Raw genomic sequence first — 16,724 nt, 5'->3', positions numbered from 1 at the left:
GTCTAGTTGAGTGGTAACCACCTACCACTAAAGTTTTTCATGCCAAAATGATATTTGTCATAAAGTGCTATACAGAAATCTGGAGTTTCAATTTGTTTACTCTTCAAACACTTTAACAGATTCAAAACTCTGTTGCGGAGAAACCTGTGGACTGGTTGCAAATATCCTTGGAGGCTACCTCTGTGAAAAAGGGTGACTGCCCTCTGTCTGGTCAAGAAAAAAAGTCAGCCTTTCAACTTTGACAGTAAAATGTCCAATGCAACTTCTTGTTCAGCTTGTTTCTAAAACATATAAATCTCTTGTTAATCAATAATCCAGCACTCAGTCACTAATTTCAGAATAGAACTATGAATAAGCCGAGACGCAGCATTTCTCAAAGACTGCTTGGAACATCTAATATTTAAGAAAGATAGCTTAATAGGCATGTAAATCTTTTCTTTATCTAGGTTCAATAAATTCTATCCCAACATTCAGATAACCAGAAATAAGGTACCAAAGTAATATTGCTTCAACTGTCCTTAGGAATCTCTTTGTTCATGAGAACATCAATTATACACTGAATGATGCAGGATGTGGGAGACACCATTCTGGGTACTTTGGAATATCAGAGGAAAAGGAAACACAAACCATTTAAGATGGCATGTTCTGACTGCAACTTTTAGAGAGGGTTAATAGCAAAAATTTTCATATGTAGAATATTTGTGTATTTTTAAAAATCAGTATTAATATTAATTAACATGTATTTTATAATTGATGTTGAGAAAAAAGAGCAATAGTTCTTATTCTTATTTTTATCCCACAGACTAATTTAATAAATATTTATTGATTGACTTCCATGTATAATAGAAATATGGGGCCGGGCACGGTGGCTCAAGCCTGTAATCCCAGCACTTTGGGAGGCCGAGACGGGCGGATCACGAGGTCAGGAGATCGAGACCATCCTGGCTAACACGGTGAAACCCCGTCTCTACAAAAAAAAATACAAAAAACTAGCCGGGCGAGGTGGCGGGCGCCTGTAGTCCCAGCTACTCGGGAGGCTGAGGCAGGAGAATGGCGTAAACCTGGGAGGCGGAGCTTGCAGTGAGCTGAGATCCGGCCACTGCACTCCAGCCTGGGCGACAGAGCAAGACTCCGTCTCAAAAAAAAAAAAAAAAAGAAAAAAAAAAAAGAAATATGATGGGAAACAAGGCAGACATAGTCCCTATCTCGAGTAAAAATATACTAAAGAAATCTTGGGAAGATTACAATTAAAGACATAGCCATACTAGAGCCTTAAAAGCATTTTAAAAATTGTAAAATAATCAATTATAGGTAATGAGGCCTGAAGAAAATAATGGGAAATTCATTACACCTAAAAAACTTAGCCTATCGGAAGCTATTCTTTTTAAGGACATAATTTATCTTTTATCTTTCTGATACTAATATTTATTCTAAAAAGACTGAACAGTTCATATAATTCCTTCTTATTGGCAATGATGATGACTTTATTTCTCAAAATACAACAGTTTACTTTTAAAGTCAAATGATAAGAAATCCTTTACTAACCCTATTTCTTGTTAAGTCACATAAAATGTAGAACTCTCTGTACATAATTATCTCATCAGATCACCTCTATTTCTCTAATCCTAGTTTTTATTGTGATTTTATATTGTTCATTTTTAGGTTACCCTCTTTACTGTATGTGTTTTCAAACTTGCAAAGACAGTTTTTGGAAGAAGCAAAGCATAGCAAACTTTATTAAAGATGTGCAAACATGTTGAAAATACATTCCATGTATTAGACAGAAATTCTCCATTCCATATTAAGTGTAGTTATTTTCTTAATTCCATATGAAGTGCAGTTATTTCCATATTAAATGTAGTGGCCGCCTACGACATTCACAGAGCAAGCGTATTACTTATGCCTTTTAAGAGCAAGCACCACCCATTATATATGTATGTATATTTTTGTGTGACTGGTGAATAACTCTATTAGGACCAACATCAGTTTTGCACTTTCTCTTTGTTAACGAAGAGACTTGATCATGATTTGGTGACATAGGTTTTGTGATTGGCAGTGCACAGAGGCCAGGGAAGTGTATCATGTATATCGTGTTCGCATTCTCTATATTCATAGCCTTCATTTCAGCTGGGGTTGGACATGTGCTCCAGTTTTTGCCAGTGATGACAGGGAAAATCTGATGAGACGATTTCTGAAAAACCTTTTTCCTTCTTATAAAAAGTTCATGGAATTTTCAGGCACTGCCTTTCCCCCTACCTTCATTGATTAAGAGGCCATGTCAAAGATATGACATATACTTTGTTATTGCAAGACGTTACCCAAGAAGATGGAAGCCAACAATCTCAGAATGTTGGAGAAAAGTTCAAGATCCCAGATGTCAGCGGGTGGAGGAAATGGGGAGATGTCAAACGTTATAAACTTCCAGTTACAAGAGGAGTTAAGTTCTGGGGATCTAATGTACAGTAAGGTGACAATAGTTAATAATAATATATTGTATACTCGAAATTTGTCAAGAGAGTAGATTTTAAGTATTCTTATCACATATGCATAAAAGAAAATTATGTGATGTGACAGATATGTTAATTAGCTTGATTATGGATAACATTTCACAATGAATATGTATGTGAAAAAATCATGTTGTACACGTTGAATATATGCAATTTTTATTTGTCAATTATACCTCAATAAAGCTGAAAACAAAATTCTGATGTTATGTCATCTTTAAGAAGCTGAACCAGCACTAGCAATATCTGCTATGGTCTTCTTACTATGTGGAAAAGATAAACTGCCATATATTTCAAAAAGTATTAGTTGGGGTTTTGGTTTATGGCAGCTGAACGTGTTCTTAACTTATGCACTTTCATACCTTTTCATTAGTAGTACTCCATAAATAATTTTTCAAATTGTTCTTTAATCAAGATGTCATGTATGTTACTTGTCACCCTCTCACTCGAGTGATCTAAATTAGTTGCTCGCTAATTTTTACCACAGCTAGTCAGTAGACCTTTTATAACTATTTGCCAAATGAAAATGAATAAAATTTTCATAATACTCATTTATGTTTTCTTGCTACATAAATTTCCTTCTCTTTCCTGTAACCTTGAGGTCAATTTATTTTTCCAGATCATAATTTTGATCATGCCTTTGTTTCTTGTTTATGTATGTTAAAGCCTGCTCCCTAGAGCCCACAGAAATCCAAATTTGTTACTCCATTATTTGAAGTCATTCAAAATCTACCCTTAATATTTCTTTTCAATCTAATTTCACGTTATTGATTATAATCCAAACAAATGGCTGTCACTTTTTCTTACATAGCTAACCAACTTCAGGGAGGGGATACTAATTATTTTGCTGAAATGACTGACCACTCCTCATTTCTGCCTAGCAATCACTTGTTTCTCTTTTCAGTTCCATCTCAAATTTTATCTCTTCCAGAAAACCTTTCTTCACTCCTCAATTTAATCTACCTCCACCAAAGTGGAAACAATATTCTCCCACTCTGAACTATGAAACAGTAACTTGTGATTTCCTAACAACTTATGAATGCTGCTGAATATTATAGGTTTCTAAGTACAAGTCTTTCCTACTGTACTATATTTTGGATACTGTCTGTGCTTTTATGAATTTTGTTGCAGTGTAAAACACACAGAGGTAATGTAATATATGTATTGTAATATATATACAGAAACTATAAAAATCACAAATATAGAATTTGATGGATATTTAGGCACAGGAACACTGTTATATAACTCCCACTTAAATGAAGATATAGAACAAAACCAGTATATCCAGAATCCTTTCTAATGTTTCTTCCCAGTGACCATCCCCTGTGAAAGGTAACCACTCCTTTGATTTCCATCATCATATATTAGTATTGTCTGTTCTTGAACTGTATGTGTTATCATTTGTTATGAATTCTTTTGTGTTTGGCTTCTTGTGTTTATGAGCTATATTCATGTTGTTCATATGCATTGAGTTTGTTCCCTTTCATGAATATAGTATTTTGTGTGAATGTACCATAATTTTTATCCATACATTTATTTTATTCAAACATAACTTTTATGTTTATTGATAAACATTTGGTATGCTTCCAGTTTTTCACTATTATGAATAATGTTGCTATAATCATTCTTATGCAAGTGTTTTCGGAGCACATTAGATACATTTCCAATGAGTATATATCTGAGTGTAGAATTTGTGGTAATAGTGTGCATGTAAGTCCAGATACTCTGCTTTGCAAAGTAAAAAGAAAAAAATTCTCCACTTGCATCACAGATGACTGTATATATGTGGATCTATTTTGGAACTCTCCATTCTGTTTAATTATTTTCTTTGCCTGTTTTTATGCCAAACATCACACTGTTTCAGTAACTATAGCTTTATAATAAATCTGAATGTCTGATAGGATAAATCTTCCATTTTTTATCTCTTAATTTTCTCTACCATTCTTGTCAATACATTGAAAAGAATATAATTGTTATAAGTACATGGAACTATTTATTACAGATTAACTTAGCAACATTTGGCATTGTTAAAATTCTGAGTTTTCTAATTTATGGAAATAGTATATCCCTTCATTTATTTAGGTCTTCTTACATTTTTGTCATAATTATCTTGTAGTTTTCCATGTTGATGTTTTGCACCTCTTTCCTTAGAATTGTTTTCATTTTATTTATTTTACTTGCCTTATTGAACTTGCAAAAAACTCCAAATGATAATAAATTGAAGCAATTATAGCTGGAATCCTTGTCCTGCTCTCTTTCTCAATCTCTGTCATTCATTATTTTATTGCTAATGTGACTTTTGCTGGAGAATTTTTGCAGATATGCTTTATCAGATTTTTTTAGACTATGATTTCTGGTTTAATAACAGTTTTTAACATGAATAGGAAGGATTAACCTTCTATTCCTAAGTATCTGATACAGAAGTTGTATATCCACAGTAAACAAATTAAAAGCTGGTCAAAATATATGAAACGACTGTTTTTAGCTATTGAGACAAGTAGTGTTGGGCTGTGATTCCTCATAAAAGGGAAACAAATTAGATTGTCCCTATTGAATTTCCAGCTTTCTTCATGGTGGCAATTTCTAGACTCCAGTGCAAGGAGGGGAACTGAAGGAGAATAAGGTGGTTACATTCAGTGAGAGCCTGATAGCAGAGTTTGGTTAGACTAAAGCAGCTGAAAATTGTGGAATGTAATATCAGAGAGGAGACTGCCACACAAAGAACCCCAAAAATGTGAGCAATGATCCTCTGTACTCTGCTGTCAAATACTAAGCTGTGCATTAACAATGTTGCTGCATTATATGTAGATGTGGCCAACACCCCAAAATATGGTGCTTCTGTCTCTCCCAAAGCATAGAATGAAGTTGTTCTCTGAAGTCTCCTTATCTACCTAAAGTCTGGACCTGTCAAAAGAAAATAATGACCTCTGGTCACTTCCCTAAATTTTCATTAACTGAACTCTTACCACAGGACGAAAGACTGAAGTCTGGCAACATACCTGGGCGCACTTTTGTCACTAACCACTGTCTCTTCTGTGAGCCCAAAAGACTTCATTCCGGGCCATTGTATGTTCTTTTTTTTTTTTTTTTTTTTTTTTTTTGAGACGGAGTCTCGCTCTGTCGCCGGGGCTGGAGCGCAGTGGCCGGATCTCAGCTCACTGCAAGCTCCGCCTCCCGGGTTTACGCCATTCTCCTGCCTCAGCCTCCTGTGTAGCTGGGACTACAGGCGCCCGCCACCTCGCCCGGCTAGTTTTTTGTATTTTTTTTAGTAGAGACGGGGTTTCACCGTGTTAGCCAGGATGGTCTCGATCTCCTGACCTCGTGATCCGCCCGTCTCGGCCTCCCAAAGTGCTGGGATTACAGGCTTGAGCCACCGCGCCCGGCCCATTGTATGTTCTTTAAGCTCACTGAATTACCCTAACAATCATTTACTACCCCCCTAAAATTATCCACACTTCTCCATTTCACTTTTCCCTACCAAGGAGAACATGTAACCATTTGTATCCCATTGCATGGTAATCACTCTGTGTTTCTCCCCCAGGTACATTAATAACCTTGTATGTCTTTTCTCCTATCAATCTTCCTTTTTTTTTTCAGTTTGATTTTCAGCAAACCTTCAGAAGGCAAAAGGGAAAGTTTTCCCATGGGCCAACATGGATTGTTTCTGTAATAGTCTGTTCAGGCTTCTACAACAAGATGTCACAGGCTGGGTGACCTAAACCATGAGTCCTCAAACTCTGGCCATGGATCGGTATGGGTCAGTGGCCTGTTAGGAATCAGGCAGGCCACGCAGCAGGAGGTGAGTGGTGGGCAATTGAGCATTACAGCCTGAGCTACGCCTCCTGTCAGATCAGCAGTGGCATTAGATTCTCACAGGAGCACAAACCCTATTGCTAACTGTACTTGCAAGGGATCTAGGCTGCATTTTCCTTATGAGAATCTAATGCCTGATGATCTGAGGTGGAACAGTTTCATCCCAAAACCATCCTCCACAGTCCCCTTCATGAAAAAAATTGTCTTCCACAAAACTGGTCCCTGGTGCCAAAAAAGTTGGGGACTGTTGGCTTAAACAACAGAAATTGGTTACTCACAGATTTGGAAACTGGGAAGTCCAAGATCAAGGTACCCACTGATTTGGTTCCTGGTAAGGGCTCTCTTCCTGGTTTGTAGATGGCCATATTTTTACCGTATACTCATATGACCTCAACTTTGTGTGCCAGTGGGGGAGAAAGAAAAAAGTTCTCTGATGTCTCTTCTTATAAGGGCACTTAATCTAATAGGATCAAGACTTCACCTTTATGACTTACAGGCCCTGTCTCCAAAAAGTAGTCATATTAGGGGTTAGATTGTCAACATATAAATCCGGGGAGGGGGATTGGCAGGAGGTCCCAATTTTGTCCACAGGAGTTTCTGTTGTCTGTTTCCCTCCCCTTTCATGTATCTTACTGTACCCGGTAAATTTTGCCTGAATGTCAGAAATTATACATATATAATTGTTATCTCAGGGCCATATTCTCTTCTACCACCAATGATTCATCTTCCTGTAGGAGGCAGCTGGAGTATGAAACAGATTACCTTAATGCAATCAAGACCAATCAGATTTACGGTTGGTTTTTTGTGGTCATAAGGCTCAGATGCTCTTTAATTTACCTCCACTCCTAAGACATAGCTCTGCAGAGTCTCTAGCTGGAGACCTAACTCCAGTTATTGTTTGATCAGATACTTGTGTATGCTGAAAACTCTTCTCTCCCTGGCAGCAGCTTTCTGTTTTGCTTCTTAGCCTCTTTCCATGTTCACCTTAAGGAATTAGGATATTTCTCAAAAGAAAATATCCAAAGTGTTCCCTTCTCCCCATCTCTGAAAACTCTGAGACCATTGTCCCCAAGTCTTACTTGTTGTGTCCTAAACAAAAATTATTCGCCAGCCCCATTCAATTACCAAAACCTGCTCAGCTTATCTGTTTTGGTTATGGTCCTTTGTCCTGTTTTTCAGATTCCCACTTTCCCAAGACCATAACCTGGCAGATTCCCTGAGGGGAAAATGTCGTCTTATCCTTTGTTTTTGATTTTCTGCTTCCTCATTTGCCTTAGCAGCAATATGGTCTTTTCAATTTGATTTTTAAACATTTTATCCAGCTTTTCTAAATGTATTGACTGAAGTATTGGTCTGCCACGAGCTGCTGCATCAGAGCCAGAAGTGAAAATATGACTCTTTGACATGTCACTTAGTACCTAATATATAATAAATGTTAGCTAAATCTAAATACTTAGTGACTGAAAACAAGAATAAACAAATTTAAAAATACCTTTTTATTTGGTAAAGAGACCTTGATCAAAGTGCTGAATCTAGTATTAAATTTTCTTGGAAATTATAACAATGTTCAAACTATCCTATCAACGGTTGTATTTTTTTTTTTTTGAGGGGGGCATGGGTGTTATGTCACAGAGGTTATAGCAGAAACAAATTCTGGGGACAGAATATGTAAGAATATTTCACATTTTCTTCTTCTACCAATGTGATAATTGAGAACTGGAAATATTAGTTAAATTAATGTAAGAATACGTAGAGAAGCTTAAACTTTTCTGCTAGTTACTACAATTTTACAAAAGGACACGAAGTATATTAGGTTAAAATTTCTTAATGTTGGGTTAATTGTAATAAATAAGATTTCTTTAATTTTAGAGCACCTGATTAGCTTTATTTAACATATGAAATGCTAGTCAATGAAAAATTAAAAAGGGTTAATGTTTTGACATGCATATTTCATTATTTAGCCTGATATTTCTAATATTTTCAATGCATATTAATAAAATGAGTTGAGAACTTGGCATTTCTCCTACAAAGAATAAGAAGATAGACAGTACATGAAGGTTATGCCTCCTATTCTAGTTTTCTTCCAATTTAAATTTGGCAAATCTCACAGTTTAATATTTACAGATAAATGATGGACTACAGGTAACTTCTAGCTACTATGGAGTTAACATGATTTTCAGATGCCTATTTAAGGCATGAGAAATCGATAGCATCTAAACCTTAATTTCTTTCTCTTTTTAAAATTTATTTATTATTTTTATTATTTTATTTTTGAGATGGGGTCTTGCTCTGTCACCCAGGCCGGATTGTAGTGGCATGATCTCAGCTGACTGCAACCTCCACCTTCCAGGCTCAAGTGATTCTCCCACTTCAGCCTCTCAAGTAGTTGGGACTATAGGCACATGCCACCACAACCAGCTAATTTTTGAACTTTTTATAGCGACAGGGTCTTGCTATGTTGCCCAGGCTGGCCTCAAACTCTTGAGCTCAATGATCTGCCTGCCTTTGCCTCCCAAACTGGTGGTATTACAGGTGTAAGCTACTGCCCCCAGCCTAAACCTTAATGTTAAATCTACTCTCTCACTTTAGTTTACAACTGGGCCTAAAGAATCAAGATTAAGTATAGAAAAGTTCTGAGGGTCTTTGGTTTGAAGAGACTATAAGTGTAAAAGAAAAATTGCACTGGATAGAGTTAAACAAGAAGACTTTATTCAAGACAACTGCAGCAGGGAAGAGAGATTGAACTTAATCCCAATGAAACAAAAGGCAGGAGAGTTTTTAAGCACTGGGATGAACTAATGAAAAAGAACCAGAGGACTATAGGCTGATGTGGTCCACTGTGTTTGCTAATTGATGCTTATGGAAGTTAAGTTCCTAGCCTCCCACCTAGACTGGGAGATAGGAGCTCTATCTTCTTTGATGATTACGTTTCAAAGGAATAGTTGCCAGGTCCTTGAAAAAGAAATGCCTGGATTGTAAAACTGGAAAGAGGTTGGCAGAAGATTTAAATCTCAAAAAGTCAGGAACTGATTTACAATAAAAAATTGTCTGAGGTAGGCTGGGTGCAGTGGCTCACTCCTGTAACCCCTGCACTTTGGGAGGCTGTGGCAGGTAGATCACTTGAGGTCAGGAGTTCTAGTCCAGCCTGGCCAACATGATGAAACCTCATTTCTACTAAAAATACAAAACTAGTTGGGCGTGGTGGCAGGAGCCTGTAATCCCAACTACTCTGGAGGTGTAGGTTGCAGTTAGCCAAGACCAAGCCACAGAATTCCAATCTGGGTGACAGAGCAAGACTCCATCTCAAAAATAAATAAATAAATAAATAATTGTCTAAGGTTAATTCTCTGACAAAACGGATGTCAGGGCCCTAATATCAAGAAGAAACCTACTTAATGTTTAGTCAAGCTGAGGGGAACATTAAGGCCTTCTTGGTCACAATGTAGCACAAAACCTGTGGGATCCCATATAGAAATTCTGTCTGTCTTTTTTCCTCAGTCCATATTTGAAATAACAACACTACAACACTCCTTTGGTAGTTATATTTTCTCACCTTCTTTACAGAAGAAGAAATCCTTACTTAGAAGAGGTAAGTAACTTGACCCTAATGACGAAGCTGGAAATGACAGGTCTCTGTGAGATTCAAGAGTCTGTTTTCCTAACCATTGTGTTACACAGATGAAGTAGACCTAATTGTGACATCCTTTTCTTCTTTTATGCCCTTTTTATTTATCCTTATGTTGCCTTTATCCAAATTAATTCACTGGGGCAGTCTGACAAATCTAGTTTACATTTCATTAATTATGTGCATGTTAATAACAACTCTTAACCCCAAACATTACCACGGTTCAATGACAGAGGTTATTAAGAAGGATATAAATCCTCTATGTGCACTGGATGGCTCCCAAGGAAATAAGAGAGAATTGGCACGTTTTACTATCAGTGTTATCAGAGTCATATTGTAGGCAGCTCCCTTCTATCAAGTCAACAAATAAAATAATGGTAACTACCTTTTTTGGTGGATAACATGTTAGCCTCCATGCTAAGAGATTTGCATAACTTTTTTCAATCAGCTGACCTAGGATCTAGAGAGAGAGCAATGTTCTCCATTTTAAAAGTGAGAAACCTGAGTTTTAGAGAAGCTGAGTAACTTGCACAAGGATAAGTCACTTTAGCAATATTCATAGTTATTACAATCTGAATCTGGAATTGAATTTGCATTAGCTCATTCCCGTGGCTGTGCTCAAGGGCTACCCTCTACTGCTCTGGTTCTGGGCAATATGTCAGCTTCGTCCCTCTTTTCTTTCTGAAGGAGACCACAGAATATTACCCCAAAATATGGCACCCTAGCATGCTTAAGTATTTTGAAATGAAGGCCCTTGGAGATCAGCAGGTGCTAGGAGAGGCTTTTCCCCTATCTGCAGAGGGACTGGGCACACCCACAAAGAAAACAACTACCTTCTGTCCCTTCCCTGAGTTTTCATTAGGTAAACCCATATTGTAGGGAGTGGGGAATGCAACTACACATGGACAAGTTTATTTCATCAGGAGCCACTGTCTATTCCCCTAGACCCCTTCAGTTTCCAAACCATTGGTTAGTAGCCAAAGTTACTAACCATTGTCTGAGCATTGGGCCTATTCATTTCCCCTAACATTATTTACTCTACATTTCCTCATCTCCCTTCCCCTGTGAAGAAGGGTTTATAAGCATGTGCACTTCATTTGGTTTTGGATAATCATTCTACTGTGATTTATTTTTTACCCACACATGATAAAATAAATTTGTATGCCTTTTTCTCCTATCAATGTGACTTTTGTCAGTTTATTTTCAGCAAATCTTCAGACTGCAAAGGGGAAGTCTCCCCCCTTCACTCCTTTGCTTCTTTCCTTTCTTCATTTCCTTCCTTTTATTTTCTGCCTTCCAGTTTACCTTGACCACCTTTTTTTCAATTATCTCACAATCTTGAATAAATCAACATTTAGTAGTTATTTACTTAAGCACTTTTATACTTGAGCAATGTGAATAATGTAATATGTTTGACTTCTTAAATGTAAGGCCTTCCCTTGGGCTTTTACAGTAATTTTAAAAAGAGAAAAAAAAACTTTATAAATGGAAAAAATTTAAATATTTTCTGCCACAGGTGTAAGTTTATATTAAATTTCAATTAAAATACAATTACTTTCATAGTACATTTCATAAATTTGTGGTAGAGGGCATTGATAATCAAATATATGGGTGTTCAGAAAAGAATACCTCCAAATTTGTCACTTTGGACTCCAAACAGAGCAGCTGAAGAGCAGCAAAGGCAGGGAAAGGGCTTTCTGTGGTCTACCCTTAACTGACTAAGGTATGTTCCTCCAGAAGACATACAATTGTCAATCAGGGAAGATTAAATCAGGAAAAGAGACTACAAGTCTGACACCTCCACTGAAAGACTTTAACCACAGCTACCATCAATTCCTCTGAGGGCTGCTTCTGAGAAACTTCATCTGCATAGTAAGACAGCCTTTGTTCCCAGTGCAGTTTCTCCCCTGACCCTCCTGTGGCTTGTCACCATCTCCCCCAGAAAAGCCCCCAGACCCTATTCTTTCTCTTTGGTATAAAACTTCAGTCATTTGAGGGCATAAAGGTATAAAATCTTCAGTCATTGGGTCTTTGAGTCTCATATTTTATGGGATGCCCATGCATGTTGACATAATGAATTTGTTTGCTTTTTTACCTCTTAATCTGTTATTCCAGAAATCTAACTTTCAGTGGGTTAGAAGAGTATTTTCTTTTACTCTTGCAAGTGTATTCTTTAAATTGTACTTTCACACCTTCAATAAAATGCTTAGGAATTCCTACGTCAGTGCTTTTTAAATCTTGGCTAACATATTGCCTAAGTAGTTAAAAAAAAAAAAAAAAAAGAAAAATATACTCAAACCCTGCCATGGAGCCACTCTACATTGTCAGGTGTCTGTGATTAAAAACATCCCCATTGCTGATTCTGATATATAGCCTGGGATTGAGAATCTCTACCCAATTTGTTTTTATTAACATTTTAACACATTGATCAGTTTAGCTTAAAAATGATTTAAGAAGTATTTATTTTGCTTCTGTGCTACATAAATAGCCATGCTAATGTTTCTGGATGTTCACCAAATATTTTCAGTTCTGTTTTCTGGGTATCTGATTGGATTGTACTTCCCAGCTGTCTTGTTGTTGGGAGGAGCAGTGTGTCTGATGAAATTGTACTTCTGGGGCAGAACACTTAATTGCTAGTTTAGTTAGGCCTGCGCTACTGAAAATACACTAGGCAGTGTAGCAGCAGCACCATCACTTGAACTCTTCTTGGAAATGTAGATTTTTCAGGGTCTGCCCAGATGTACTGACTCAGAATCAACATTTTCATAAGATCCCCAGGTGAACTCATGCAAGTTAAAATGTGAGAAGCCTTTCCCTAGAGTTCTAGCTTTCCCTTGTAGTATGGCCAGCAATATTTGAGGTGGTAGCTGATTTCTTGGCCTGGAACTCTGAGTGACTTTTGTAGGCAGGACTCCCTGCCAACCAGCAATGGGCATGTAGCATGAGCTAAACCTTATGTTTTTAGATGTCTGTGTGACTTGCCTTTGTAGCATAACATATCCCATACTGACTAGATACCTTGGATGTACAGGATTTCCTTGCCTTTCTCTTCAAACTCATTTATAAAATACACAGCATCAAATCTAAACCAAAAATCTGTAACAATGTTCAATTTAAACACAGATTTTTATCACAAAAGGCAGAGATTTAGATTGATAGGAAAATAAATTCCAGACCAGGAAGAGAGAGGACAGGACAGGAAAGGTTCCTTCAGCTTGTTGAAGAAATAGCTGAGTTGAGCCTATAATAAGCCAAGAAGAATGGCTGCCTATGTTTTGGTATGTTAAACTCTTTGGTATTAAAACCAAGGCCAAATGTGTGACTGAGGGGTTGAGGGGATATTTTCACAATTTGTCAGATGGGCAACTCTGTTTACCAAGCAAAGGAAAAAGCAGGTGGATTAAAAAAAAGAGAGAGCAGGAAATAGAAGAGAGGAATACAAATAGTAACAAAGGTTTCAAGCTTACCACAGCTTGCTCTTTTATTTCAAACCCAGAAAATAGCTCTGGGCACGTTTGCCTTGATGAACTGGAAAAGTTCCACACATTAAGGCCAGCAACCCTGACATAAGGCCATATCGAGAATGAATACATCTTTTCAATGAAGGGCTAATCTTGTACAAACACATTGCAGGGTGTTTTCAGGTCCTCTAATGACCCCTAGACTCTCTCTCGCACCATATTGTTAATGGAGAAGATATTTGTGTTAAACATTGTGCAGATTAAACTGGTGGATTATTTTCCCCGTATTTAAAAATATCATTGTACCCTGTGGCCAGACCATTCCTAACTGAGAAATACAAAATGCAACTGAATTTTTCTTTGCTTCATTAAAGGAAGCTTGAGAAAATTTAAAGGGACTGTTCAAATTTCTTCCTTAAAATATGCCTATTTCTAGGACACCCTATGATACCAGCGGCTTTAAAATAGGAAGGAGATTATTATAAACTAGAAGACAAATTTATTTAATCATTGTGATATCCATTTATTAAAAAACTGCGTGTATGCTCTCTTTGTACCAGACACTGTATTAGGAGCTGGTGACATAGTGGGATACAAGGACAAAGCCATGCTCTTATGAAGCTTACATTATAGGATAATTCTCTGCCATAAACATAAACCAAACACTTCCACTAGAAATGCTGACCAATGCCTGGATTCTCTGGTAAGATTCATGAGCTCATCCTGCTTGGTAGCATGACATCATTTTATGATATACTAATTTCTACCTTGCTTGACATATCAATGTGTCTACATTTTTTTAATTACTCAATCTTTTAACAGACCATTTATTTAGCACTTTCTGTCATAAAATTTAATCTTCTGACAGTGCTGCCGTCCCAATGCATCTTTATCAATGCTGTTTCCAAAGAAATGGGTAAAACAACACAGGGACAAAAGAAATTTGCATATCAGTTCTTGGCTTACACTAAAAATCTATGAAGGATGCCAACTATTGACAATACCCAGGAGGCAGTCCTGGGACCAAACCAAATGGGCCCATTACCAAGAGTGCTGTTAAAATCAAGCTCCAGGCTAGTAGGAAGGAATAATGTATCGATGGAGAAATTAAGCAAGTGGGTCATGTATGGATGATTTGTGGATGGGAGGAAGATAAAGAAAATAGAGATTGGGGTGGAGTGAGCTGAGACAATAAATACATGTGAGTTGGCCAACTGTCCATTTGAAATTAATGTTGCAAAGACTGAGTGTTCATGCATCAAACAAGTTTTGTACACAGTTTTATTAATTCCCCTAGGCCTGGATGTGTCCTTAATGCCATGAAACTAGATTATACAAATTAGCTAGTGCAAGAGATGGGTAGGATTGCATTGCTAAATAATTTGCCAGCATATCCGCAACAACTGTTGCTTCTCTTATAATGTTGTTGAAAGAATCAAAGGAGAAGATATCTATGAAAGTGTTTTACAAATCAGAAAGCACTTTACTTATGAGAAGTGGTGCTATTGTTATTATTACTGTGCTTGTTTTAATGCAACCTAGACATTGAGGTAGCATAGTTTTTATGTCACAAGGTCACTGTTTCCTGGAAAAGCTCATTCTGATTTTGTTGATGCTATCATTCAGATATATTTGTGATAGGTAACTCTGACCTTTCATTGTTCTTAATGCTCTTGCCCTGCTGAGCTAAAATAGGGCAGTGCGCCTTCTGCCCTGCTTCTCAATGAAACTGCACATGTGGGTTATAAATTGAGACCTATTTATGATGAAGAAAACAGGAGGATGAAAATAGAGTGCTTATCAACCTGTCACAATAGGAGGAGGCTGGAAAGTAAAGTGTCATTCTCATGCTATCCTCAGAGGAAGAAAACTGATTTTCCTTTCAACAAATGTCAAAAGGAAAACTTTTAGGCTGTCACGTATGGCCCATATTTCTAGAACCTGGCCCAACTTGGCTACTGTAAGACTTTGTGAACACAGCCATCCAGAGGATGCTGTTTAGAGGGAAGGAGGTAAGATATTACCAGGATAGAATGGTGATACACAAATGCAGGACCAGAGGACAAGAAAGCAGATATACAAGAAAAACAATTATGGCTGTCAAATCACTATGTCAAGTTAACCCATGAATACTTATGCTAACTGGAAATACATAAGGCTACTTCTCTGTCTTTGTGCATCCACACTCCTGCTTACAGACACATGCACTCATACATTCTGTCCTAAATTAGATTTCTCTAGAAGGAGGCCCTGTAAGTAGGATCATGTAAAAGAAGTTTGTCTGGAAAGTCGTCCTAGAAATTACCAATAGTGGAGTAGGAAGAAAAGAAAATCTAATCAAGATATGTTTGTCAGCTGGTCACTGCTGCAGGCAACTGGGACTCTGTATTTTGGCAGCGACTCCATATCTTGCACACTTCTGGACAAAAGTGCAAAACATATATATAATCGCACATGAGGGGCAATTTCTGTTCATCTTTGGTTAAAGGCTATTCTTTTTTTCTTTTTCATGTTTATTATACTTTAAGTTCTGGGATACATGTGCAGAACATGAAGATTTGTTACATAGGGATACATGTGCCATGGTGGTTTGCTACACACATCAACTCATCATCTACATTAGGTATTTCTCCTAATGCTATCCCTCCCCTTGCCCCCCAACCCCCAAGCAAGCCCTGGTGTGTGATGTTCCCCTCCCTGTGTCCATATGTTCTCATTGTTCAATTCCCACTTATGAGAGAGAATATGCAGTGTTTGGTTTTCTGTTCCTGTGTTAGTTTGCTGAGAATGATGGTTTCCAGCTTCATCCATGTCCCTGCAAAGACATGATGTCATTCATTTTTATGGCTGCATAATATTACATGGTGTATATTTGCCACATTTTCTTTATCCAGTCTAACATTGATGGGCATTTGGCTTGGTTCCAAGTCTTTGCTATTGTGAATAGTGCTGCAATAAACATACGTGTGCATGGGTCTTTATAACAGAATGACTTATAATCCTTTGGGTATATATCAAGTAATGGGATTGCTGGGTCAAATGGTATTTCTAGTTCTAGATCCTTGAGGAATCACCACACTGTCTTCCACAATGGTTGAACTAATTTACACTCCCATCAACAGTGTAAAACCGTTCCTATTTCTCCACATCCTCTCTAGCATGTTGTTTACTGACTTTTTAATAATCACCATTCTAACTGGGGTGAGATGATATCTCATTGTGGTTTAGATTTGCATTTCTCTAATGACCAGTGATGATGAGCTTTTGTTCATATGTTTGTTGGCCACATAAATGTCTTTCTTTTGAAAAGTGTCAGTTCAT

The 16,724-nt window shown here is 37.3% G+C and overlaps 1 long non-coding RNA gene across 1 annotated transcript in view; it reads left to right on the top strand.

Moving 5' to 3' along the window:
- The window catches only part of LOC106993722 (uncharacterized), a 37,723-nt gene that overhangs the window by 18,524 nt on the left and 2,475 nt on the right, over positions 1-16,724 (top strand). The window contains exons 4-5 of the long non-coding RNA XR_013405050.1: positions 5,067-5,238; positions 6,102-6,303. This is a non-coding gene — a long non-coding RNA (uncharacterized LOC106993722). The remainder of the gene's footprint in view (positions 1-5,066; positions 5,239-6,101; positions 6,304-16,724) is intronic.

Source organism: Macaca mulatta, chromosome 15 (assembly GCF_049350105.2).
Source record: "Macaca mulatta isolate MMU2019108-1 chromosome 15, T2T-MMU8v2.0, whole genome shotgun sequence".
Taxonomy (NCBI): domain Eukaryota; kingdom Metazoa; phylum Chordata; class Mammalia; order Primates; family Cercopithecidae; genus Macaca; species Macaca mulatta.
The sequence above is the reverse complement of the archived record's forward strand: the minus strand, read 5'-3'. Positions and strand labels throughout refer to the sequence as shown.